We start from the raw sequence: 25506 nt of genomic DNA, 5'->3' as shown, positions 1-25506 counted from the left end.
CACCCACACACATAACTGCACAAAAAAACTTGGTCTCATCATTCTTATCTGTTGGCACTACTTTCATCTGAATTTGTTGAGCATGTTTGGCTGCTTTAAATGGACTCCAATAAAAACAAATCCAAGGGACCAGCAAGCGGGGGAATGCCTTTAGTGTTCCTAGACCTAGTATTCACATGCCCATGAGGATTACAGGAATGGGATGATAATAATCAAGTACTGGTCTTGGATCTAGTGGATTAAAAATATGCATAAGGAATATTCAGGCCCAGAATATCTGTATGGAACCCCAAGCAATAATATTGCCACCTTGGTCTCAAGTGTTGGGTGAGTAAGGAGATGAGATTTTGTACAAAATATTTTGTGCAGAAGATTTGACCATGTGTTTTTTTGTCTTATTTATTCTTTTACATGATAAAGAAGGTCAGCTTTTGAACATATTACTCAATGTGCATTAGGTACATTGTACACCAAGGATAGAAACCACAAAAGCATCCTTTGAACTTGGGTATCTTACAGTACAGTGGAAGGCACTTATCCAGTACTTTCCAAACATGTAGCCAGCACTGGAAAAGCATGAAGTGAGGAGATTTTAATTATTTGGTGCTTGTTTCTTCCTTAAATCCAAATTGCCATTTTCAAAAAGGCACAATATGCAAATGTCCCTCCCTCACTATGTTTCCAGGGAGATTGCAATAAAGGGCAAAAAGAAAACATATAAAGAAGAGTAACCAGGGCATAGGAGCTTGGGCATCTATAACTTATTCACCACGTGGTTGGTCAAAACCACAACTTTGAGGGACGAGGCAAAGAGGAAGAAAGCTCTAATTTTACCAGAGCTAAAATCATGAAAGTGTCTCTTTCTGAGGAAAAAAAAGGAAAGAAAGGAAGGAAGGGGGGAAAAGGGTGGCATTATATCTTACTTGCTAATTTGTAAGTGCAATTAAGGTTAAAGTTATATTTCCCTTCACAAGAAAACATGACCGAAAGCATTATGAGCAAGAGAACTTTGTTTGTTAAGAACTTTTCAAGATGCTGTTTTTCTCCTGGAAAATGTGGTTTATCTAATTGATGGCTGAGGAAAACCATCTTTTTAAACTTCCCACTCAGTGAGTCAGCCTGGGGTGTGTCTGCCTTGTAGCATCCTGTGAGATCCAGTAATCTAAAGTGGCATGACGGACGCAGTCCCAGCCTCATGCGTCAAGCAGAGCTACCGGCGCTGGGAAACCAAAGGGAGCCCGGTTTTCTAAACAGAGTGGTTAACAAAATTGTATGTTATGAAGTAAAGTTTCATCCTCTAAAGAGGCATTACCTATTTTTAAAAAGAACCTGCTGAATGCTTCCTATCAACACCCAGAAGTTTGCCATTGGTAAAGGCCAGGTAATTACTTCAACTGAAGGGCAAATATTATCACCTTAGGGTTTCTTCATACTTACTTTGAAGAGAATTTCCATCCCACCACAAGCTGCATCAAGTGGAGGTGAAATGGAGAATGTGGGCAAGTTCTTTTCCAAACATAACTTGAGACACCGACAAAACATCAGGAATACGGAACTAGACAGCCAATAAAACATCAAACACCAAGGAAGGAAATTCAGTGGCCATCTGAGTCTTCGTATCAGTACAGACTTGCCCTGGGCCTTCTTTCCAAAAGAAGAGATGTGTGTGAATGGGTGACTTAGGGATGTTTTGGAAGTGAACAGAGAAAGATGAGTGGAAATAATTAGGATTTAAACTAAGTTGTAGAGGCTGTAAAATGAGCTGAAAAAATGCAAGTGCTACCTCAGATTGAAGACCCTCTACTCAAATCTTTAGGGATTAATATAGGAAGTAAATTAAGGTTTGGGGGAGAATGGATGTGAAACCAAATAGGTTTAGTTTCACCAAGAATACATAGGACCGTATGGGACTTTTATTTTGGAGAAACATCAATGCGAAGAGATTTACTTTAACTTCTTGAATTTTTCTTACATGATTAACACTAGAATAAAAACAAATTAGGCTCTGAGTAACACAAAGCTAGATAAGAAATGAACTGAAAATACAGCAATGCTTTAGATAAAAGAGGTATGACCAGAAAAGATCACAACATTGGAATGGGTTAAATAAGATCATCACAAGTTTAGATTTCTAGGAACCTTATTAAAATATGCAAACCATGTGCCTCTAGCCACTTTTGGCAGAGGTTCAGCCTATTAGAGTGTTTAGAATGATCACCACATTGTAGATCCAGGAGGATTCTCCAGAGGTTTGAGCCTGAGAAAACATATGTTTCTTGGTTCTTTGGTCTTTTCCTGACTGCTCATTAGCAACAGTGTAATTTTCACTGCTCTCCAGTCTGAAAAACATCACAATTATATCCCCAGATCACAATGATCAGCTCTGGTCAGCTCTAGATGGGGAAAGTCATGGCCACCCATGATAATCTCTCTTTTCATTCAGAGTTGGCTACCAGAAATGAAGACAACAGGCTAACATACCACCCTCTTATGGCTACTGATAGAATTCCTTCGCAACTATAAATATCTAATGAAAACTACTTTACCCTAGTTTTTGGACTTCCTTAAATATTTACAAAAAGCACTACCACTGTGGACTTTCTGATTTTCTTTGTTTTTAAAAAATTTCAGCTTCATTGAGGTAATTCATACATAAAATTATAACATTTAATTTGTCCTTTTGGTCATATACGTACACACTGTGAAAGGATTCCCCCCCCCATCTTTTGTTAATTAACACATCCATCACCTCATGTATGTATCTTTTTCATCTGTGTGAGAGAAACTTAAGTTTTATTTTCTTAGCAAATTTTATTTATACAACACAGTGTTATCAACTCTAGTCACCATGTTTTGTATTAATTATTAGACCTATTCATCTTGTAGCTGAAAATTTTTATACTCTTACCAACCTCTCCCTACTTCTTCCACTGCCCAGCCCCTGTCAATCACTTCCTCTACACTCTGTTTCTATGAGTTTATCTTTTAAAAAAATTCTCCATATAGTAGTTGTCTCTCTCTGTCTGACATTTCATTTGGCATAATTCTTGCAAGGTCCATCCATGTTGTTGCATATGGCAAGGCTTTCTTCTTTCTCATAGTTTCAGTGTTCCATTTTGTATATATACCACATCTTCATCCATTCATCTGTTGTCAGGCACTTAGGTTGTTTCAATGTCTTGACTATTATGAATAATGCTGTAATAAATACGTGTGTGTGCAGTTATCTTTTTGGTATTTTGTTTTCTCTTTGTTTGGTTTCCCTAATTTCTCTTTCACTGTTAGTATGTAGAAATCAATTTCTGCATGTTAATTATGTATCCTGCAGCTTTATCAAATTCATCAATGAACTGTAACAGTTTTCTGGTGGTGTCTCTAGGATTTTCTAGTTATAGTACCATGTCATCTGCAAACAGTGACAGTTTTACATCTTTGTTTCCAGTTTGGATTCCTTTCTTTTTCTTCTCTGATTGCCATGACTAAGACTTCCAAAATTATGTTGAATAACAGTGGTTAAAGTGGACATCCTTGTCTTGTTCCTGATCTTAGTGGAAAGGCTTTCAGTTTTTCACCATTGAGAATGATGTTAGCTATCCATTTGTCATACATGGCTTTTATTATGTTAAGGTAGGTTCCCTCTGTGCCCACTTTCTGGAGAGTTTTTATCAGAGATGGGTGCTGAATTTTGTCAAAAGCTTTTTCTACATCTATTGAAGTGACCATGTGGTTTCTATTTTTCAGTTTGTTGATGTCACTTCCTTTGGATATATACCCAGAAGTGGAATTTCTAGATCACATGGTAGTTCTGTTTTTAATAGAACTGTTCCTCTATTTTGAGGAACTTTTATACTGCTCTCCATAAGTGGCTGAAACAATTTATATCCCCATCAATAGTGTACAAAGGCTCCCATTCCCCCACATCTCCACCAGTATTTAATTTCTTATCTCTTTCATAATAGCCATTCTAATGGATGCAAGGTCCTATCTCATTGTGGGGTTCTGTTTGTTTGTTTTTATTTTTGTTTTCTTTTGGTTTTTTAGGGCCACACCCATGGCACATGGAAGGTCCCAGGCTAGGAGTCAGATTGGAGTCTTAACCCCTAGGCTATGACCACAGTCACAGCAACACCAGAAACCCCTAGGCTATGACCACAGTCACAGCAACACCAGATCTGAGCTGTATCTGTGAACTTTGCTACACCTTGTGGCAATGCCAGATCCTTAACCCACTGATAAAGGCCGGAGATCAAATCTGCATCCTTGTGGATACTGGTCAGGTTTATAACCTGCTGAGCCACAATGGGAACTCCTCATTGTGGTTTTGAATTGCCGTTTCCATGGTAATTAGTAATACTGAGCACCTTTTCATGGATCTATTGGCAATTTGTATGTCTTTTTGGAAAAATGTTTATTCAGTTTCTCTGCTCACTTCTTAATTGGATCATTTTGCTGTTGTGTTTTATCAGTTCTTGTATATTTTATATTTAGGATGTTGACCCCTTATCAGATGTGCAGTTTGCAAATATTTTCTCCCATTTGGTACACTGCCTTTTCATTTTGTTGATTCCTTCCTATGCCCTGAATAGGTTTTTTAGTTTGATGTTGTCTCACCTGTTTATTTTTACTTTTGGGCCTTTGCTTTTGGTGTCCAATTAAAAAAAAAATCATTGCCAAGACCACTTTCAAGGAGTTTATCCCCTTTGCTTCCTTCTAGGAGTTTTATGGTTTCAGGTCTTATATTCAAATATATTCAAATAAATCCATTCTGATTTATTTTTGTTTATGGTATAAGATAGTGATCCAGTTTCATTCTGTTGCATGTGACTGCCCAGTTTTCCCAACACCATTTACTGACGAGATTATCATTTCCCTTGTGTATATTTTTTGACTACTTTCTCATAAATTAATTGTGTTTTTATCAGTTTATTTCTGGGCTCTCTATTCTGTTTCATTGATCTGTGTATCTGTTTTTATGCCAATACCATGCTGTTTTGATTACTATAGCTTTGTAATATCATTTGAAATCAGGAAGTGTGATGTCTCCAGCTTTGTTTTCCTTTCTTTTTTTTTTTCTTTTTCTTTTTTTTTTGTCTTTTTGTCTTTTCTAGGGCTGCACCCATGGCACATGTAGGTTCCCAGGCTAGGGGTGTAATTGGAGCTGTAGCCACCAGCCTACACCAGAGCCAAAGCAACACCAGATCCAAGCTGAGTCTGCAACCTATACCACAGCACACAGCAATGCCAGGTCCTTAACCCACTGAATGAGGCCTGGGATCGAACCCGCAACCTCATGGTTCCTAGTTGGATTTGTTAACCACTGAGCTGGGACAGAAATTCCATTTTTCTTTCTTGAGATAGCCTTGGCAGGCAATTCAGTCTTTTGTGGTTCTATACAAATTTAGAATTACTTTTTCTATTTCTGTGAAAAATGCCATTGGAATTTTGGCAGGAATCACATTGAACTTGTAGATTGCTTTGGATAGTATGGACATGTAAAATATTAATTCTTCTAATCCATGAGCACTGAAATCTTTCCATTGAATTGTGTCTTCTTCCACTTCTTTCATTAGTACCTTATAGGTTGCAGTGTACAGGTCTTTCATGTTCTAATTAAATTCATATCTGTGTATTTTACTCATTTTGATGGAATTGTTCATGGAATTTTTGCAACATACAGTTGGTCCTTGTTTTTAATCCATTCTGCCACTCTGTCATTTTATTGGAGAATTTAATCCATTTACATTTAAAGTTATTATTGATAGTTATGGATTTACTACTGCCATTTTGTTGTTTGTTTTCTGCCTATTTTATTATTCCTTTATTCTTTTCTTCTTCTCTTGCCCTCTTCCTTTGTGATTTTATGATTTTCTGTACTACATGTTTATATTCTTTTCTCTTTATCTTTTGTATATTTACTGTATATTCTTGCTTTGGGGTTATCATGAAGCATACATAAAACATCTTATACTTGTAACAGTTTAAGCTGATAATAACTTTCATACTGAAGCATATATTTTTGCTTTCCATCCTTACCTTTTATGTTTTTGATGTCACCATTTACATCTTTCTACCTTGTGTATCCATTAATAAATTACTGAAGTTAAATTTAAAGCCATAAAGTAAAAATACCTTCATCTCCTAACCTTCATACTATATTTATAAGTGATTTACCCACCATTACAACATTATAGTATTCTGAATTTAACTATATATTTACTTTTATCAGTTAGAATTATGCTTTCATATGTTTTACTGTTTCAAATTAATTTCCTTTCTTTTCAGCTAAAAGAACTCTCATTAACATTTCTCGTCAGGTTGGTCTAGTGGTGATGAGTGCCTTTAGCTTTTACTTATTTGGAAAACTCCTTACCTCTCTTATAATTCTGGTAGACAACTTTGTTAGATTGAGTAGTCTTTGTTGCATTCTTTTTAAGCACTTTGAATATATTATGTCTCTCCCTTCTGGCCTGCAAAATTTCTGCTGAAAAATTTACTGATAGTTTTTATAGAGGTTCCCTTGTACATAACAAGTTGTTTTCCCTTGCTGCTTTGAAAATTCTAGCCTTATGTTTAATCCTGACAGTTTAATTATAAGGTATCTCAGTGTGGAAGCCCTCTGGCCTTCTTGGATCTGAATTCTCTGTTTCTTTCCCCAGGTTAAGGAAATTTTCATCCATTATTTCTTTTAATAAGCTTTCTGCCCCTTTCTCTCTGTCTCCTCCTTCTGAGACCCCTACAATGCATATATTGAGTGTCGATGCTATCTCATAAGTCCCTTAATCTATCCTATTTTTCATTTAAAAAAATTTTTCCTTTTCTGATTGGATGAATTCCAGCACTCTGTCTTCAAGTTCAGATCCTTTCTTCTGCTTGATCTGGTCTGTTGTTGAGCTCCTCAATGGAATTTTTCATTTTAATTATTGTACTTTTCAGGTTTATGATTTCTATTTGGTACTTTCTTAGATTTTTATCTCTGTTTAAATTCTCACTTTGTTCATGTACTATTCTTTTGACAGCAGTGAACATCTTTATGATCATTATTTTTATCTCTTTATCAGGTAAATTATCTTTCTCTCACTGAGATCTGTTTCTGGAGGTTTATTTTGTTCTCTTATTTGGAAGATACTCTCCTGTTTCTTCATTTCCCTTGACTCTATGTGTCCATTTGCCTATTTCCCAAACACGAAAAATGTTTTCATCATTTTCAAGCCTGATGGAATAGGATGATATGGGCAGAGAAGATGACAAAGATGCAGTTATTTATTATATCAATATATGCTATGAGAGAAATAACACAATTCCTATCAAGTATTTAAGGACAAGCAAAATTGTCCATTGACTTAGACACAAGCTCTTGCCTTACCAGAACAGGACAACCACTCCTTTCCATCCCAGTTAAGACAGAACCTATTTATCTAGATGCTATCTCTCAGAAAGTAACAATATTCATGGCAATTTGTTGTTCTGGTGCTAGTTCATTGATCTGATACCTACAAGTCTGTTATACTTGAGGTAGAGATAGGCAGGAAAAACCTGAGTAGCAAAAGCATTGAAAGATAAAACTTAAATTTCCCCACCTCAGTTACCATGTCTGTTAATCATGACCTTGGGATGTTATTGTGATGTTTCTTGATCTTAAGAGCAAGAAAAATTATGTTCTTGTTAATGAACAATCAGAAAAATGCTGAAGAACCACGGACTATAAGTTTTCCCAGATTCAAACCTCTGAAGGGTCCTCTTAAGTCTGTAATGTGGTCATAATTCTAATATCCTAAAAGATAGAACAGTGACAGCCACAAACCCACAGAACAAGGAAATGGGAATAGGAAAGCACAAACTCTTAATTATATCAATAGGGACTGGACTAGAAGATTTGAAATCTAATTGCTTAGCTATAGACATGAAGAGGACTGCAGGTCAACTTTCAGTTTCAGCTTTGACATTTAAATAGCATGGAATTCACCACTCTTCTTTAAAACAAGAAAAAAAAGTCCAAATAAAGTAAGATGTGTTGTCTTTAATTAGAGTCATCAGAGAACTAAGGCCACAGAGCAAACTGTCACTCTCGAATCTGTAGATACAGGTGAATACAAAGAATCACAGCTGAGACCAACTCACTAGGAAGAGAAACTACTGAAGCTGTATACTGTTTGGGAAACTAAAACATTAATTTTTAATGAATTTCTGGAGTCTGAGGATGGACCAGCTTGAGAGTTGAAAAATCTTGAGAGTTGAGTCTTAGTGGCTGTCCTCATATTTTCATGAGTTTTAACTCCAGGATCCCCTTAAATTTCACATTATAAAGATTGTACAAGAAGGAAAGTTACATAATCATATTAACAGGTGAAGAAAAAGCATTTGACAAAATTGCATCCATTCATTCATTTTAAAAAAACTTAGAAAACTATGAGTAGACAGGAACTTTCTCAACTTGGTCATGTTCATCTACCAAAAAACTTACAGCTAAAATTATATTTAATTGTGAGAAATTAGATGCTTTCTCCTTAAAGAGGAATGGTGTCCTCTCTTATCACCTCTATCTAGTATTGTTCTAGAAGTCCTAGGTATTTCAACAAGACAAAGAAAGAAATTAAAAGTATGCATATTGAGAAAGAAGAAATAAAATAGTCTTTGTTCACAAATGACATATTTTTTTGGCAAAAAAAATTTTTTAGTACTGAAACTAATAGTGATTATAGCAAGTTTGCAGGATACAAATTAATGTACAAAAGTCAATTTTTTCTTATATATCAGCGATGAACAATTGGATTTGAAATTAAAAACACAATACCATTTATGACACACTCCTCCCAAAATAAAACTTAATATAAATTTAAGTAAATATGCATAGAATCTCTATGCAGAAAAGTATAAAAGTCTAATGAAATAAATCAGAGAGCTAAATAAATATAAAGATGGTCATGTATTGGAAGACTCAATATTGTTAAGATGTCTTCCTAACTCAGTTATATATTCATTGTAATCACAGTCAAAATCTCAAGCTACTTTGTGGATATTGAACTAATTTTAAAGTCTGTATGGAAAAGCAAATGACTCAGAATAGCCAACAATAATGAAGAACAAAGTCAGAAGACTGACACTATCCCAACTTTAAGACTTACTACAAAGCTCAAGGAATGAAATAGAATTATACTGATGAAAAAAACAGACACATATATTAAACCCATAAAGATACAGTTTCATACAATGCTAAACATAGTCTTATAGTCCAGTTCAGTGATCACACTTCTCAGTATTTTACCTGGATTATCCCAAGTTGAGTTGAAAAGTTACAAACCTATATGCTTATGTTTATAGCAACCTATGTATAATCACCAAAATCTGGAAGATATCCTTCAATAAGTAAATGGGTAAATGGTACATTTGTATAATGGAATATTATTCAGCAATGAAATGAAGTTAGCTACCAGGCCACCAAAAAAAAAAAAAAAAACAAAAAAAAAACACAAGGATGTTATATGATTATTGCATAATACTCTGGAAAAGGCAAAACTGTAGAGGTAATAAAAGAAGCAATAGTTGTCAAGGGTCCTAGGGTAGAGTGAGGCACAAGGGATTTTAGGGCAGTAAAACTTTTCTGTATGATACTGTAATGGTGACACATGATTATGCATTTGTCAAAATCCATGGAACTTTATAGCACAAAGAATGAACATTAATATATGTATAAATATTAATTTAAGAGACTCACTTAGGAAGTTTGGGGATGCCAGGAAGGAATTCAGACTGTGACATGAGTATATAACTATTAAAATATATGAAGCAGCCTCTCTGCAAAAGTCAAGGGAGAGGTGATTGATCTAAGTAATTTTGGTAATAAGTGGAGTCTGTAAGAGTAAAGGCAAAAGGAACTGCACATTAAGAACTGTATTCTAGGGAGTTCCCTGGTGGTCTAGTGGATAGGACTCAGTGCTTTCACCACTGCAGTCCAGGTTCAATTCCTGGTCTGCGAACTGAGATCCCACATCAAGCCACTGCACATCGTACCCCCCCAAAAAAGAAGAAGAAGATTGTTATGTCTTGGCAATTTGTTTACAAAATTGTATCCATTTACTCAATTATTTAATTCCAGTATATATATATATATATATATATATATATATATATATATATATATATGTATATATATAGCAGCAGAACTGTTAAATCATAACAATTGCCAAGATCAATTAAGCCAATATATAGTAGATAACTTCAAGCTTTGTATAGTTTTGTTAAAATTAAAATCTAGGAACATATTTGCATCAAATCTAAAATCTTTACACACTTGCCCATTGCTTTGTTTACCTTGTTCTATAGAGAAATTGTATTTCTTTTTGCTATAATCCCTTTAAAAATCAATGTGCATATAAATTTAGTAACATGTTACCCATTCTTTGTAAATGTTATTACATAAACATTTCTGATGAAGTAAGTGAAAATACTCCATCTTATTTGCAACATTAACATCCTCCAAAAGGTATTTTACTTTAACTACAATGTTTCACCTGTGTATGTGTGTGTTTTAATTTATAATTCTTTCATTCTGAATACATGAGGTAGTAGAAAATGAGGTATTATCCTACTTTGGAAGGCTGAGAAATTATCTAAAGATTCATTTCGAGGTCACTAGAATTATTTTCATTTAATGACAGACTTAAAATTGTTAAATTCAAGTGTGAAGTGAGTGTTACTGAAACAAAGCCATTGAAATTTGCACACCTGTAGGAATAAAATACTCATAAAATATTTTTCTTTACTTCTGCTCATATTTTTAAATGAAAAAAAATATTGCCTTTGTTCACAGAAAAGCAAACCATGGATTGTGTTTTCTTTATGGTAATTCTACACTAATCATATTTTACTGTGAATTCTGGGTACTTTCTATTCTTTAACCAATTTTAAATAATATTACTTATTAAAAATATCCACATTAACTAAATTTACAGTGAGTTCAGATGTTTCCTAATGTTTCCCAAAAATTTCATTCCAGTTCTATAACTCCTGTCTTTGGGGTTTTCTGCATTATGCTTTGTAGCAAATATATCATTCAACACCAACAACAGAATGAGACATCCCCTTCTGGTAATAAAAATATCTCAGTGTTGAAGTTTATTACATTACTTTTTAAAATTATTTTCATTAGCCTCAGACCATGTGCAAAATAAAAACTTAACACTGCATCAAATGATTACCAAATGTGTTATGAATAAAGAAATTCTCTTTCACAAGGGTCAACATCAACCAAGGTCTAACTTGCCAAATGAAAAACATGTTTTGTTTGGTTTTTTGACACTGGAGTTAAACATTATTAGTTTGCTAATATTAACTGGTGGCACTCAATATTCCTCATACCCCCTCAGTCCTCTTCTTATACGTCCAGGGCAAGAAGCCCGGGAGGTAGCTTCCTAAACTCCCTTCCTAGACTCCCTCACCAACAGGGTTTTGGATTTGTTCAGAGTGTCGCCAATGACATATATTTTCACAAGACAGACAAAGCAGAAGTCATGTTCTTTTTCCTATGACAGTGGGTGGAGTTATGGATTTCTCAGACATGAGTTTTTGCAGCAGACTCTGCATTCTCCTGCCATAAACCTTCCTGGATGCCATGGAGTAGTTCAGAAGTCTGCAGCAGATTTCTGCAGTTGCTGACTCTGGATGGCTGCAGCTCTGTTTCTCTGTAACACTAAATCTAAAACAAGTGACTTTAGGCTTTCAAAGCTTTGGGAAGCACCTGATTCTAACCTAGAGTAGTTTTTTCTTATTTCTTATAATCACAAATGATTATGAAAGAATACTAAGTACTAACTTAGTGCCAGAGAAATGGATCATCTAGAAAGGCAGATTGAGCTAAAGTAGAAAGAAGATAGCTTAGAGTTTAGAGTCTAGAGAGCTTAGGAAAAGTTGGTGAGCGAGCAAGTTCACTCAACACTGGTTTGAGTAGAGGTGGTTAGTTCTCTATCCATTTATACTTCCTGCAGATTATGGTAGCCCATGACCATTGAAAATAAATGCCAACTTTAAAGTGAATGAGAAAAATGCTTAGTTATCCTCCTGCTTCCCTTTGTTCCCAGCAGATTTCAATTTAGTAGGCTACTCACATTCCCCCATCCATTTGGCAGCACTTGTCATTTAATAGGTCACTTAATAAGCAAGTCACTTAGTCTGAAGATAATTCCTATTATCTAAGCAGGGATTTGTGATTATTAAGTGATTTCTGATATGTTAATGTGCCTAGCAGAGAGCAGATCCAAAGCAAGAGTAAATTGTTCAAGAAAGCTAAGCAAATACATTAAGTTACCCTGAGTAATGAATGCTGGCTCCTGCTGGGTATTCCATTGCTCTTTGGAACTAGGGAATGTGTATCTGGCTCTTGTCACCACTTACCATGCAAAAGGCAGGACATTTGAGTAGTTTTAGCACCCAGAACTAAAATAACAACTTTTTACTTACAACTTAATTTGACATGAAACCTTTTTTACTTTAATCTTTTTTATGCTATTATGTTATTTATTTAAAATTTTTTGAACTAAGACAAAGTAAATACATTCCAACCTATCTCTCCAGCTAAATGTACCCATAAAACCTTTACAGGATGCTGGAGCAGCTAGTTGAAGATTCTGATGGTAAAAAATAGTAAACAGATTGAAAAAAAAAAAACCCCACAGAATTTGAAATACTACAGAACCAGTAATGAGAGTAACATTTTTTTGACTTCAGTATACCCTATCCTGGACTCAGAACAGCCTGAAACCCAGAGTTGGATATTGATTCCAAAATAGAGAGCTACACAGAGTTCCCATCGTGGCTAAGTGGTTAATGAACCTGACTAATATCCATGAGGATGCAGGTTCAATCCCTGGCCTTGCTCAGTGGATTAAGGATCTGACATTTCCATGAGCTGTGGTGTAGGTTGCAGACACAGCCTGGATCCCCTGTAGGCCACAGCTACAGCTCCAACTCAGTCCCTAGACTGGGAACCTCCATATGTTGTGGCTGCAGCCCTGAAAAGACAAAGACAAAAAAAAAAATAGAGCTGCAGGAGAAGTCCTCTAGTTCTGGCTTAAGGCATGAGAAGGGGTTCTCTGAATGCTTAGAAAATCCCTTCCTTTTTCTCTCTTTCTTTTTGTCTCATTTTTTAATTTACTTGCATCCCAGCTCCATGGCAAAGGCAATAGGGATAGGAGCAGTAGAAGAGACCTGCAGGTGACTTAATTTCTGAGAGAAGAAATGTTTCTCTCCAATCAAAGGGGTTGTAGTCTCAAGAGAGTGGGGGTGAACCCTCATTTCCTTTTTATTCTCTGTTCTCCTACCTCTTAGCTGAAATGTGGATATAGCTGTGGAAAGTGTACTGCAGAGTAGGATAGATAAAACCCTGGATTTCTGTGCAGAGGACTGAAAGAGGAGTCACATGAACCAAAAAGTAACAAATTGATTGTGGAGAAGGAGGTGCTTGGTTAAGTGACTCCTATAAATTTGTTTATGAACTCCCAGGCTCACTCCCAAGCTACACATACATGGATCTGATCTTAAATACTATGCTAACTGTTTTTCAGTTAAGAACTAAATGAAGAGATAGACCATTACCCATGTCCCAGATGGGCCACTGGATGGCACACATTCAAGACAGATCTAAATAGTTTTGCAAAGGCTTTAACAATGGAACTGAGCTTGAAACCACCATCCACAAAAATCTAGTTGGACCTTGCAACATGAATCCAACTGATCAATTGCCTAATAAAACAAAATATCAACAGTCTCCATAGAACTTAAGTAAGACTCATAGTTTTATAATGTAATTTTCAAAATGTTCAGGATACACTCCAAAATTATTCATCATGTGAGGAAGCAAGAAAATCTCAACTCACATGGAAAAAGACAATTAGCAAATGCTAGTGCTAAGATAACACCAATGCTCCAGAAAGTAAGGACAAATACCATTTGAATGTAAAGATAGAAAATCTCAGAAAGTAAATAGAAGATATGAAAGGAAACCAAATGGAAATTTTAGGACTAAAAATATAATAAATCTTTAAAAACTCACTGGATGAATTCAATAGTCAAATGGAGATGACATAGGAAAGGGACAATGAACTTGAAAATAGAAAAACAGAATTATGTAGGTTGAACAATAAGGAGAAAAAAGTTGAAAAGAAAAGAAAACTGTAGAGCCTCAGGAACCTGAGTGACAATACTGAAAGGTCTAACATTTATGTTACTCAAAAACCAGAAAGAGAAGAGAAAAATGCAGTACAAAAAAAAGTTTCTGTAGAAAATACATTTGAGGAAAACTTTCTATATTTCTGAGAAAGACATAAACTTACAGATTCAAGAAGCTAGGCAGACTATAAACAAGATAACCCCCAAAATCCACACCCAGCCACAACATAGTCAAATTTCTGTAACTTAAAGGCAAATAAAATATCTTGACAATGGTCAGACGCAAATAGTTCATCATATACAAAGAAAAAACAATTCAAATAACTAGATTTCCCATCAGAAACCACAGAGACACCACAAAAGAAAATGGCACAATTTTGAAGTACTGAAAGAAAACAAAAACTGTCAATCCAGAATTCTATATGTAACAAAAATATCTCTTAGGAATAGAGATGAAGTAAGACATCTCTGCTGAGAGAAAACTAAGAAAATTCCTTCCCGTCAGAGCTACGTTGAAATAATTGCTAAAAAACTTCTTCAGAAGGAAGGAAAATTATACCAGAAGGAAGCTCAGGAATGAAGGAAGAGGAACATAAATGGTAAATACCTGAATGCTTTTCTTTTGTATTCATTAAAGTATGGTTGAGAGCAAAAATTATAATATTGTCTGTTGGAGTTTTCAATATATGTAGATGCAAGACATAAGATACCTACAATATAAAGGGAGGATGGTAAAACCTATATTATAGTACCGTTTCTATTTTCCACTTGATGTGATAAAATACTGATTTTAAGTAGACTTACGTGAAAAGTATGTATACTGTAATTTATAGATTAGCCAATAAAAAACTCTATCCAGAGACAGTAGAAAGATAATAGGTAAATTTTAATACTGTAAATAATCATATAACCAAAAGTAGGCAAGAGGAAACAGTAATTTGAAGGAAAAAAAAGAGATAACAAACAAAACGAATGATAAATTGGCAGTCCACTTTTTTAAAATCATTATATTAAATGTAAATGGTCTAAACACAACTTAAAAGAGAGGTTGTCAAAGTGGATAAAATATGACTCAATTATATGCTATCTGTAAGAAGTTCATTTCAAATATAATTGTATAGGTAAGTTAAAGTAAAATATATAATATTCAAGCAATCCTATATTTAACAGGAAATTATTGTATTTAGTAAACAATAGCCTTCCAAATGCTTGGGTCAGAAGATGCAAATGGCAGCAGTTCCAGATGTTGAGTGGTTAGTGAGGGCTGTGGTAGAAACAGGGATCCCATAAAATTATGAACTATACCCTAATACTTCTAATACCTAGTCATGTGAGGCTGGAAGCTGGCTGAAATAAATGACGTAGCCATGGCTTCCCAATAGGCTAAACCAATTTGGACTTATTCCCACCACCTCATCTTTCAAAAAAAAAAAAAAAAAAAAAAGACCTGCTCCTTAAAAATTAAACATCCTTTTTTTCAACATTTTAAAAATTAGTAGATATACTACTAATATACTGTACCATGGAAAAAATGCTTTGGTACCCAGATCTATTTACCTCAGCCACCCTAGGGCCTATTATATCTGTTTGCCGAAGGCATTTCATTTTAATGTGGTCTCCCTCTGCAGAGGATGCCTCTTTCCTGGAGTTTGTTGTTGGCATGCTTTGACTTTGTTTCCCTTAGTATTTTTCACTGTCGTATTTACACCTCTATTTTCTAAGGAGAAAGGACACTTTGAATTAATAAGAGAGGATTATATCTTCTTCTATCCTTCTCCTCTTCCTCCCTAAAAGATCTTGACCTTGTTAAGAATGTTGAGCATTTTAAGTAGTTTAGGATAGAAGATCACTGTACGTAACAGCCGTGTTAACCTTCTCCTGCTCTCACAGGTCAGCTATATCTGAAAGCATTAGAAACAAGACACAAAATAAGGCTCCTGTAAAGGAGAAGAGAGGCCTCAGCAAGACTATATCTAGTTCTGACACTCCACAAGGTCCATAGCCTGGAGACACAGAGTCTAGTTTTAATGAGTATAAAAGCTTGGGCAACTATTTAGAAACCATGATACTTAAATGTTTTTGCTAGAGTTGTGACTACCTTAAGATTTGAGCTTGGATGAAATTTTATCAGAGATGTTGATAGAAATCATAATGGCAAAAATCTAACATCAAAACTAACAAAAAATAGCATGGACTATTCAACAAGTTTTTCTAAAAAGCATTAGTTATTCTGATGTGGAAAGTAAACTACCTGCCATTTATAGCTATTTGTACTGATTACATACATAGATAGATTTATAGCTATTACCCTGATTAGGGCCTCCAGGTTCCTGTCATGTCTTAAGATCCTGGCCTGAATTTTTACAATCATAGAGTCGGATATTTGGAAGGGAATGAGGGAAAATGTCATGAGCTATACACATCGTCTCAAAATTAGTCTTCTTAAAAATGAATTAATTCATTGCTCAGTCTCCCACTGACTTTCCATTGAACTTGGGAGAAAGCCTATATTCTTTCAACTGGATTTCCCCCAAAGCAAACTAGCTTTACTGTCCTTTGAAGAGGTCATGCTTATTTGGAACTTTGTTCTCTGTTCCTCCTGCTGTTCTAGCTCAGAGTCTAGTTTTCTTTTGCCCCCTCCAGATCTTATCCATTCTGCTTCTTTGAAAATTTGGTCTCCTCTACGCTGGGTCACAATTTTTCTTTCTCATTTTTTATAGCACTGATATATACCTGCCAAAATAAGAGGCACAGACTGTCTGAGGTTAATTACCTGTTGTCTATGTATATCTTGGGTCTGCAAGTGGATTTTAAATCCTTAGAAGCCAGGGACTCTGGTTTACACTTGTCTTCTTATTACTAAAGCAAAACAGTTGAAATTTATCTTAAAAATCAAACTTCAGCTTAGCTGTGAATACTGTTCTAGCACATTAATCATGGTTTTTCTCTGAATATAGACATTTATGCCACTGGCATTCTTATACCTCTTATCAAAACACATGCTTCATGTACACAATAAAGCAATGATTTTCTTGTTGTGGCAGTGTCATGGCTAATATCTTTGTTTAAATGGGAAATTACAAGTATAGATGAATAATAGAGTTTTATTATTAACAGATATTAGTCTTTTCTTAGTAACTGGCAATAAAATTTTCTGTATTCTTTTAGACATTTAAGGTGATAAAATGTTGACTACTTTGCTGCCTGACTTGAATCATATTTGTGTTGCTACCTTGAGGTGTCCATTGATTACATTTAGATCCAGTTTTTTTTGTTTGTTTGTTTATTTGTTTCCAGGAAACATTGAGCTTTTAGTAAAAGTAGGTGCTTTAAATAAAATGATAATTATAAAATATTGGACATTATATAAACATGTAAAGAGTAAAAATCCTTCCCCTCAATACTATCCTCTGAAGTAACCACTATGAAGATTTTCATACAGGGGCTGGCAAACTACAGCTTGTCACCTGTTTCTGTAAATAAATTTTATTGGAACACAGCCATACCAATTCATTTATACATTGTCTAGGGCTGCTTTTGCACTTCAATTGTGAAATTGAGTAATTGTGGCAGAGAGTATATATGGTCAACAAAGCCTAAAATATTTACTGTCTGGCCCTTTATAGAAAAAAATTACTAACCCTAATTTAATATGGCATATAGACTTCCAGATTTTCTACATATGTACAAATATACATATGCTTTTCAGTCACTGGACTTACTACTTGCATATCAAAAATTTGCACAAATGTAATTGTACAGCTTGGTAAATTTTCACAAAGTAAATATCCCCAAGTAACTAGAACCCAGTTCAAGAAATAGAACATACCAGCACCTCAAAAGTCTCTCATGGTCCTTTCCTGTCCTAACTGTCCCTTAAAGGTAAGTTTATCCTGCTCTCTAATCCTGTATTTTTCTGTTTTTTAACTTACATAAAGTGGAATATATGTTATGTGTTCTGTGCCTGGCTTCTTTTGCTTAACATTGTGTTTAAATAATCATCTACATAGTTGCATCTGGCAACAGTGTTCATTCCCATTACCTGTAGAATTTCCTTTCACTATGTAAATATGCCACCTATTACTTATTCATTCTACTGTGTGTGGACATTTATGGTATTTTTCAGTTTGGGGCTATTTTAAATAATGTAGAACTGAACACTTTTGGAGTTCCTACTGTGGTGCAACATGATTGGCAGCATCTCTGCAGCATCAGGACATAGGTTCAACCCCCAGCCCAGCACAATGGGTTAAAAGATCTGGCTTTGCCACAGCTGTGGCATAGGTCACAACTGTGGCTTGGATCTAATCCCTGGCCCAGGAACTCCACATGCTGCAGACATAAAAAAAAAGAAAAAAAGAAATGAACATTTTAACATGTCTTTTGGTGAATATATGCACATTTAGAGCTGCCTTATTTTGTTATTTATAACTGCAGAGCATTCAACCGTATAATGTCCTTCTTTGTCTGTTTGTTTTTTGGTCTTCTTAGGGCCAGACCTGCAGCACATGGAGGTTCCCAGGCTAGGGTTCAAATTGGAGCTGTACCCGCTGGCCTACACCACAGCCACACCAATGCCAGATCCAAGCTGGCACCACCTACACCAGAGGTCACAGCAATGCTGGATCCTTAACCCACTGAGTGAGGTCAGAGATTGAACCTGCGTCCTCATAGATGCTGGTCCGATTCGTTTCCGCTGAGCCACGATGGGACCTCCTCACCCGTGTGATGTTCTGTACCATGTTTTCCTGTTATTGGTCAGTTAAGTCATGGGATAGAGACTAATGGATGTCTTCTGAAATCCATTCTCCCTCTCTTCCACATTTTTAGCTAGGCACATGGCTTCCCATAATAAAGTCTGTATTTTCCAATCTGCCTTGCAACTAAGTGTAGTCATGTGACTAAGTTCTAGGCAACAGAATGTAGGTAGAGTATCACATGGACGATTCCATGAGTCTTTCTAAGAGACAGGATGACTACACCCTCTGCCATTTTACCTCCCTTCCTCTATCCTGCTGCCTGTAAGCACATGCTTCCATCTTGTATCTTGAGGTTGAGACCTGTACAGTGGAACCACAAGACATAGGAGCTAGGGCCATGACTGATCTATTTTTATATCTATCCTAAATTGCCTACCCAGAATTTTACACAAAAAAAGAAATAATTCTCAATCTTATTTTTTTTCCAAAAAATTTTACATTCTTTAATAATTTGCTTATGGTGTTACAGAGAAGTGTTCTTTTTTTATAATTTATTTTTTTCCCACTGTACAGCAAGGGGATCAAGTTATCCTTACATGTATACATTTTTCCCCCCACCCTTTGTTCTGTTGCAACATTAGTATCTAGACATAGTTCTCAATGCTACTCAGCAGGATCTCCTTGTAAATCTATTCTAAGTTGTGTCTGATAAGCCCAAGCTCCCGATCCCTCCCACTCCCTCCCTCTCCCATCAGGCAGCCACAAGTCTTTTCTCAAGTCCGTGATTTTCTTTTCTGTGGAGATGTTCATTTGTGCTGGATATTAGATTCCAGTTATAAGTGATATCATGTGGTATTTGTCTTTGTCTTTCTGGCTCATTTCACTCAGTATGAGATTCTCTAGTTCTATCTGTGTTGCTGCAAATGGCATTATGTCATTCTTTTTTATGGCTGAGTAGTATTCCATTGTGTATATATACCACCTCTTCCGAATCCAATCATCTGTCGATGGACATTTGGATTGTTTCCATGTCCTGGCTATTGTGAATAGTGCTGCAATGAACATGCGGGTGCATGTGTCTCTTTTAAGTGGAGTTTTGTCCGGATATATGCCCAAGAGTGGGATTGTGGGGTCATATGGAAGTTCTATGTATAGATTTCTACAATATCTCCAAACTGTTCTCCATAGTGGCTGTACCAGTTTACATTCCCACCAGCAGTGCAGGAGGGTTCCCTTTTCTCCACAACCCCTCCAGCACTTGTTATTTGTGGATTTATTAATGGCCATTCTGACTGGTGTGAGGTGGTATCTCATGGTTGTTTTGATTTGCATTTCTCTTATACTCAGCAATGTTGAACATTTTTTCATGTGTTTGTTGGCCATATGTATATCTTCCTTGGAGAACAGTCTCTTCAGGTCTTTTGCCCATTTTTCCATTGGTTGATTGGCTTTTTTGCTGTTGGGTTGTATAAGTTGTTTATATATTCTAGAGATTAAGCCCTTGTCAGTTGCATCATTTGAAACTGTTTTCTCCCATTCTGAAAGTTGTCTTTTTGTTTTCTTTTGGGTTTCCTTTTCTGTGCAAAAGCTTTTCAGTTTGATGAGGTCCCATGGGTTTATTTTTGCTCTAATTTCTATTGCTTTGGGAGATGGACCTGAGAAAATATTCATGATGTTGATGTCAGAGAGTGTTTTGCTTATGTTCTCTTCTAGGGGTTTGATGGTGTCCTGCCTTATATTTAAGTCTTTCAGCCATTTTGAGTTTATTTTTGTGCATGGTGTGAGGGTGTGTTCTAGTTTCATTGCTTTGCATGCAGCTGTCCAGGTTTCCCAGCAATGCTTGCTGAATAGACTTTCTTTTTCCCATTTTATGTTCTTGCCTCCCTTGTCAAAGATTAATTGACCACAGGTGTCTGGGTTTATTTCTGGATTCTCTGTTCTGTTCCATTGGTCTGTCTGTCTGTTTTGATACCAGTACCATGCTACAGGCCTTTCTCAAAAAAGAAGAAAGATCCCAAATTGACAACTTAATCCTCCACCTAAACAAATTAGAAAAAGAAGAACAAAAAAGACCTAAAGTCAGCAGAAGGAAGGAAATTATAAAGATCAAAGAAGAAATCAATGAAATAGAGATTCAAAAAACAATAGAGAAAATTAATAAAACCAAGAGCTGGTTCTTTGAAAAGGTAAACAAAATTGACAAACCCCTGGCCAGACTCACTAAAAAGAGGAGAGAAAGAACTCAAATAACCAAAATTATAAATGAAAAAGGAAAAATCACAACAGATACAGCAGAAATACTAAAAGCCATAAGAGAATACTATGAACAACTATATGCCAACAAATTTGACAATCTGGAAGAAATGGACAATTTTCTAGAATCTTACAGCCTGCCAAAACTGAATCAAAAGAAGCAGACTAACTGAACAGACCGATCACTAGAAATGAAATTGAAGAGGTCATAAAAACACTCCCTACAAATAAAAGTCCAGGACCAGATGGCTTCACAGGTGAATTCTACCAAACATATAAAGAGGAACTGGTGCCCATCCTCCTTAAACTCTTTCAAAAGGTTGAAGAAGAAGGAATACTCCCAAAGACATTCTATGATGCCATCATCACCCTAATTCCAAAGCCAGACAAAGATAACACCAAAAAAGAAAACTATTGGCCAATATCTTTGATGAATATAGATGCAAAAATTCTCAACAAAATCTTAGCCAACCGAATCCAACAACATATCAAAAAAATCATACACCAGGACCAGGTAGGGTTCATCTCAGGTTCACAAGGATGGTTCAACATACGCAAATCAATCAACATCATACACCACATTAACAAAAAAAAAAGTCAAAAATCATATGATCATCTCAATAGACACAGAAAAAGCATTCGACAAAGTCCAACATCCATTCATGATCAAGACCCTCGCCAAAATGGGTATAGAGGGAACATTCCTGAACATAATCAAAGCCATTTATGAGAAACCCACAGCAAATATAATACTCAATGGGGAAAAACTGAAAGCCTTCTCACTCAAATCTGGAACAAGACAGGGATGCCCACTCTCACCACTGCTCTTCAACATAGTTTTCGAAGTCCTAGCCACAGCAATTAGACAAACAAAAGAAATAAAAGGTATCCATATAGGAAAAGAAGAGATAAAACTGTCACTGTACTCAGACGACATGATACTATGCAGAGAAAACCCTAAGGACTTGACCCAAAAACTACTTGAACTGATTAATAAGTTCAGCAAAGTAGCAGGCTATAAGATTAACATTCAGAAGTCAGTCGCATTTCTGTATACCAGTAATGAAATATTAGAAAAGGAATGCAAAAATACAATACCTTTTAAAATTGCACCTCACAAAATCAAATACCTCGGAATACACCTGACCAAGGAGGTAAAGGACCTATGTGCCGAGAACTATAAAACTTTAATCAAAGAAATCAAAGAAGATGTAAAGAAATGGAAAGATATTCCATGTTCGTGGATTGGAAAAATCAATATTGTAAAAATGGCCATACTACCCAAAGCAATCTACAGATTCAATGCAATCCCTATCAAATTACCCATGATATTTTTCACAGAACTAGAACAAACAATCCAAACATTTATATGGAACAACGAAAGACCCAGAATCGCCAAAGCATCCTGAGAAACAAAAACCAAGCAGGAGGCATAACTTTCCCAGACTTCAAAAAATATTACAAAGCCACAGTTATCCATATTATTTGAGCTACTTTTTTTTCTGTCACTCATTACTGAAATGAATTATGACTAACACAAATTAGTTTCCAAATTTTATTATTATATATTGTATGGCAGTCAAAATCTTTCTATATATCTCTATATATTTCTATGTATCTGCTTTGTAGAAAAAAATTACTACAGGTAGAATTGTTGGGTCAAAAGTTAAGAACATTTTAAACTGTAGTTACTGCGAAGTGTTCTTCTAAATGTTGTGCCAATTACATTACCACTTATAGTATGAGTAGCATTTCCTCCTTAAATGCATTGGGTGTCAATTTGCCAAACTTCTTATATTTAAAAAGAATCAAAAACAAGATGAAACAAAAGTCCAAACCCTAATTTTCTTTTTCATGTTCTTGTTGAGGGAAGTTGAGCAAATTTTCTCTTAATACTTTTTAAAAAATGAGATATAATTGACATATAAATTGTATTAGTTTTAGGTTTAAAAATAATTAATTGATTATATATATATATAATAACATAATATTATACATATATTCTAAAATTACTACCACCATAAGTGTAGTTAACAACCACCACAGCACCTAGTTACAGTTTTTTTCCTTGTGATGAGAACTGAGTTTTGTGTTATCTTTTATCTCTTTCTCTCAGCTTATTATTTTTTCATTTTCTGAAAATTTTACCAGTGGCAAATAATTTGTATTCAATTCTAATATACAATATACTTTAATTTTTCTTGTCATATTGCATTGGGAAGAAAACCAGAACAATATCAGATAGTAGTTAAAGTAGTCATGTTTTTTTCTCTTACCATTGGCAATTCCTTTAGTAATTCGCTATTAAGTATGAAGTTTAAAGCAGGATTTTAATAAATTTTAAAAGTCAAATTAGGATATAAAGTTTTTAATGTTTAGCTTCATCTTAATGTATTATTTTAAAAATGCAAACAAAAAGTAGTTTGTCTTTAGAAGTAACAAGCAAGAATTTCTTGCACTTGAGGTTACTAAGAGAAGAAGGCTTTGAAAAGCCTGAATTTTGAGAACACTTTCATTGACTCTGAGTTTTAGGATGCTTGTTGAGTGATCTGTTTTCACAATGCTTTAGTTTTGAGATCCAGCAGGAAATAATTCTGGAATGTATACCCTCTCTATAATATAACATCTCTGTTTTAGGAGAGAGAGTTTAAATTACATTTTTAACAGCAATTTTACTATATGAAGGATATTTTTTAAATAAACCTAAGACCTGACTGAGGCATGTTAACAATACATTATTTCTTGGTTTAGCAAAAGACCATGCAAAACTAGATCATCCAACTTAACGTCACACATATCATTATTAGCTCAGTTACCCAGAAGACTTAGTCAACTTTGTTTCCTTTCCCTCTACAAATCACATTCAGAATGTCATCTAGTTCTCTTGTTATTTCTTTACTCCACTCCTACTGCTGTAATTAAAGCTTTTATGTCTTGACCATGCTGACCCCAAAAACCAATTATTTTCTATACCAATTAAAATGGTATAGAAAATAGACATAAGCTCCCTTGTCTGGTCTCTGGGGCCAAAATCTAATTCAAAAGGCCCACAGTGGTATCAATTAGCAGAGTGTTTAGGCCATCTTGAAAGAACTTAATCCAAGACTTGAGCAAGAAATTGAAATATGATATCACTTATATCTGGAATCTAATATACAGCACAGACGAACCTTTCCACAGAAAAGAAAATCATGGACTTGGAAAACAGACTTATGGTTTCCAAGGAGGACAGTGAGGAAGTGGGATGGATTGGAAGTTTGGGGTTAATAGATGCAGATCATTGCCTTTGGAATGGATTAGCAATGAGATCCTGCTGTGTAGCACTGGGAACCATGTCTAGTCACTTATGATAGAACATGATAATGTGAGAAAAGAGAATGTATACATGTATGTATACATATATGTGTAACTGTGTCACCATGCTGTACAGTAGAAAAAAATAATGTATTGGGGAGATAAAAAAATAAAATAAATTGAAAATGATAATACTGGGATATACTGTACAGCTTAGTAGTCTAGAAAGCTCTGCAACAGAAAACAGTGTGATTTGGAAACTGCTTTACAGTCATAAAGAAAATATTTGGCCACTCTGAGGGATGTTCCAGGCACTAGTTTGAGTCTTACCCTAGCCTCATAACCCTTTCAGTTCATCAGAAAGGTCAAAAAGCTGGCCGGAGTTCAGAATGAACATGCTTTTGAGATTTGTGAGAAGAACAAATCTGCAAGAACAGACCTTAGACATTTTGGCCATAATTCATTTGTTATTGATACCATATGATTACAGTGACATTCAATGGTGTAAGGGCAATACTTGCTGCCAAGACCAAAAACCTTGTATGAAGCTTTTTACTTTTGGCCACTCATGTAACAAAGATATGATTTTGGTTATTTTCATTTTTTATCCCCCCAAAGGCCTTATTGTTCCTCCCTTTAACCTCCAGCTATCCTATGCCAAAATCATCAAGATAGAAATTTTTTAGATTTTCAGAAACTGTCTTCTTTAGATTACAAGATGGGAAGAAACAAATTGGCCTCTAATTTATCCTACAGGTGAAACTTGACTTCTCTCTTTTCTAAGGAGTACCACCAGAATGCGTTCTTAAAGTTCTAATGTGATTGACAGATTTGACTATAGAATTTACTTTCTGCTGATAATGTAGAGGCCTCCTCCTAAACTAGCTCAATCCATTCTAGACATAGTAAATGCTTTTCCCACCAGAAGATGGAAGAGTAACACTCACTTGCTAAGGAATAATGGAGTATGTGGAATTGTCTGGTTGCAAAGATTAATTGAATTCAAGTAGTTGAAACAAGCAACTCCTTATGCCAGAAATTGGCTTATTGCGTAATGCTAAAGTTTTAGCTTTGTTTGGTGAACTAGTGGTCAAAATGA

General features: G+C 35.3%; 1 protein-coding gene across 9 annotated transcripts in view; it reads left to right on the top strand.

Annotated features, from left to right (window-relative positions):
- LOC102157670 (uncharacterized) overlaps positions 1–25506 on the top strand; it is a 210717-nt gene that overhangs the window by 119258 nt on the left and 65953 nt on the right. Inside the window, exon 9 of one of the 9 annotated variants that reach the window (XR_014816157.1) lies at positions 14605–14759. The exons of 5 other annotated variants lie outside the window; for them this stretch is intronic. The gene's annotated coding sequence lies outside the window, so the exon portion shown is untranslated. Of the gene's footprint in view, positions 1–14604; positions 15605–25506 lie in introns of those variants that run through there. 3 more of the 9 variants (XR_014816154.1, XR_014816149.1, XR_014816147.1) reach the window with 3 other exon arrangements.

This window comes from Sus scrofa, chromosome 9 (genome assembly GCF_054392235.1).
Source record: "Sus scrofa isolate SSC_HxYL_T2T_F1_AM1 chromosome 9, Sscrofa_HxYL_maternal_Yorkshire_Landrace_v2.0, whole genome shotgun sequence".
NCBI classification, from domain to species: Eukaryota; Metazoa; Chordata; class Mammalia; order Artiodactyla; family Suidae; genus Sus; species Sus scrofa.
This window is presented reverse-complemented; position numbering and strand designations above follow the sequence as displayed.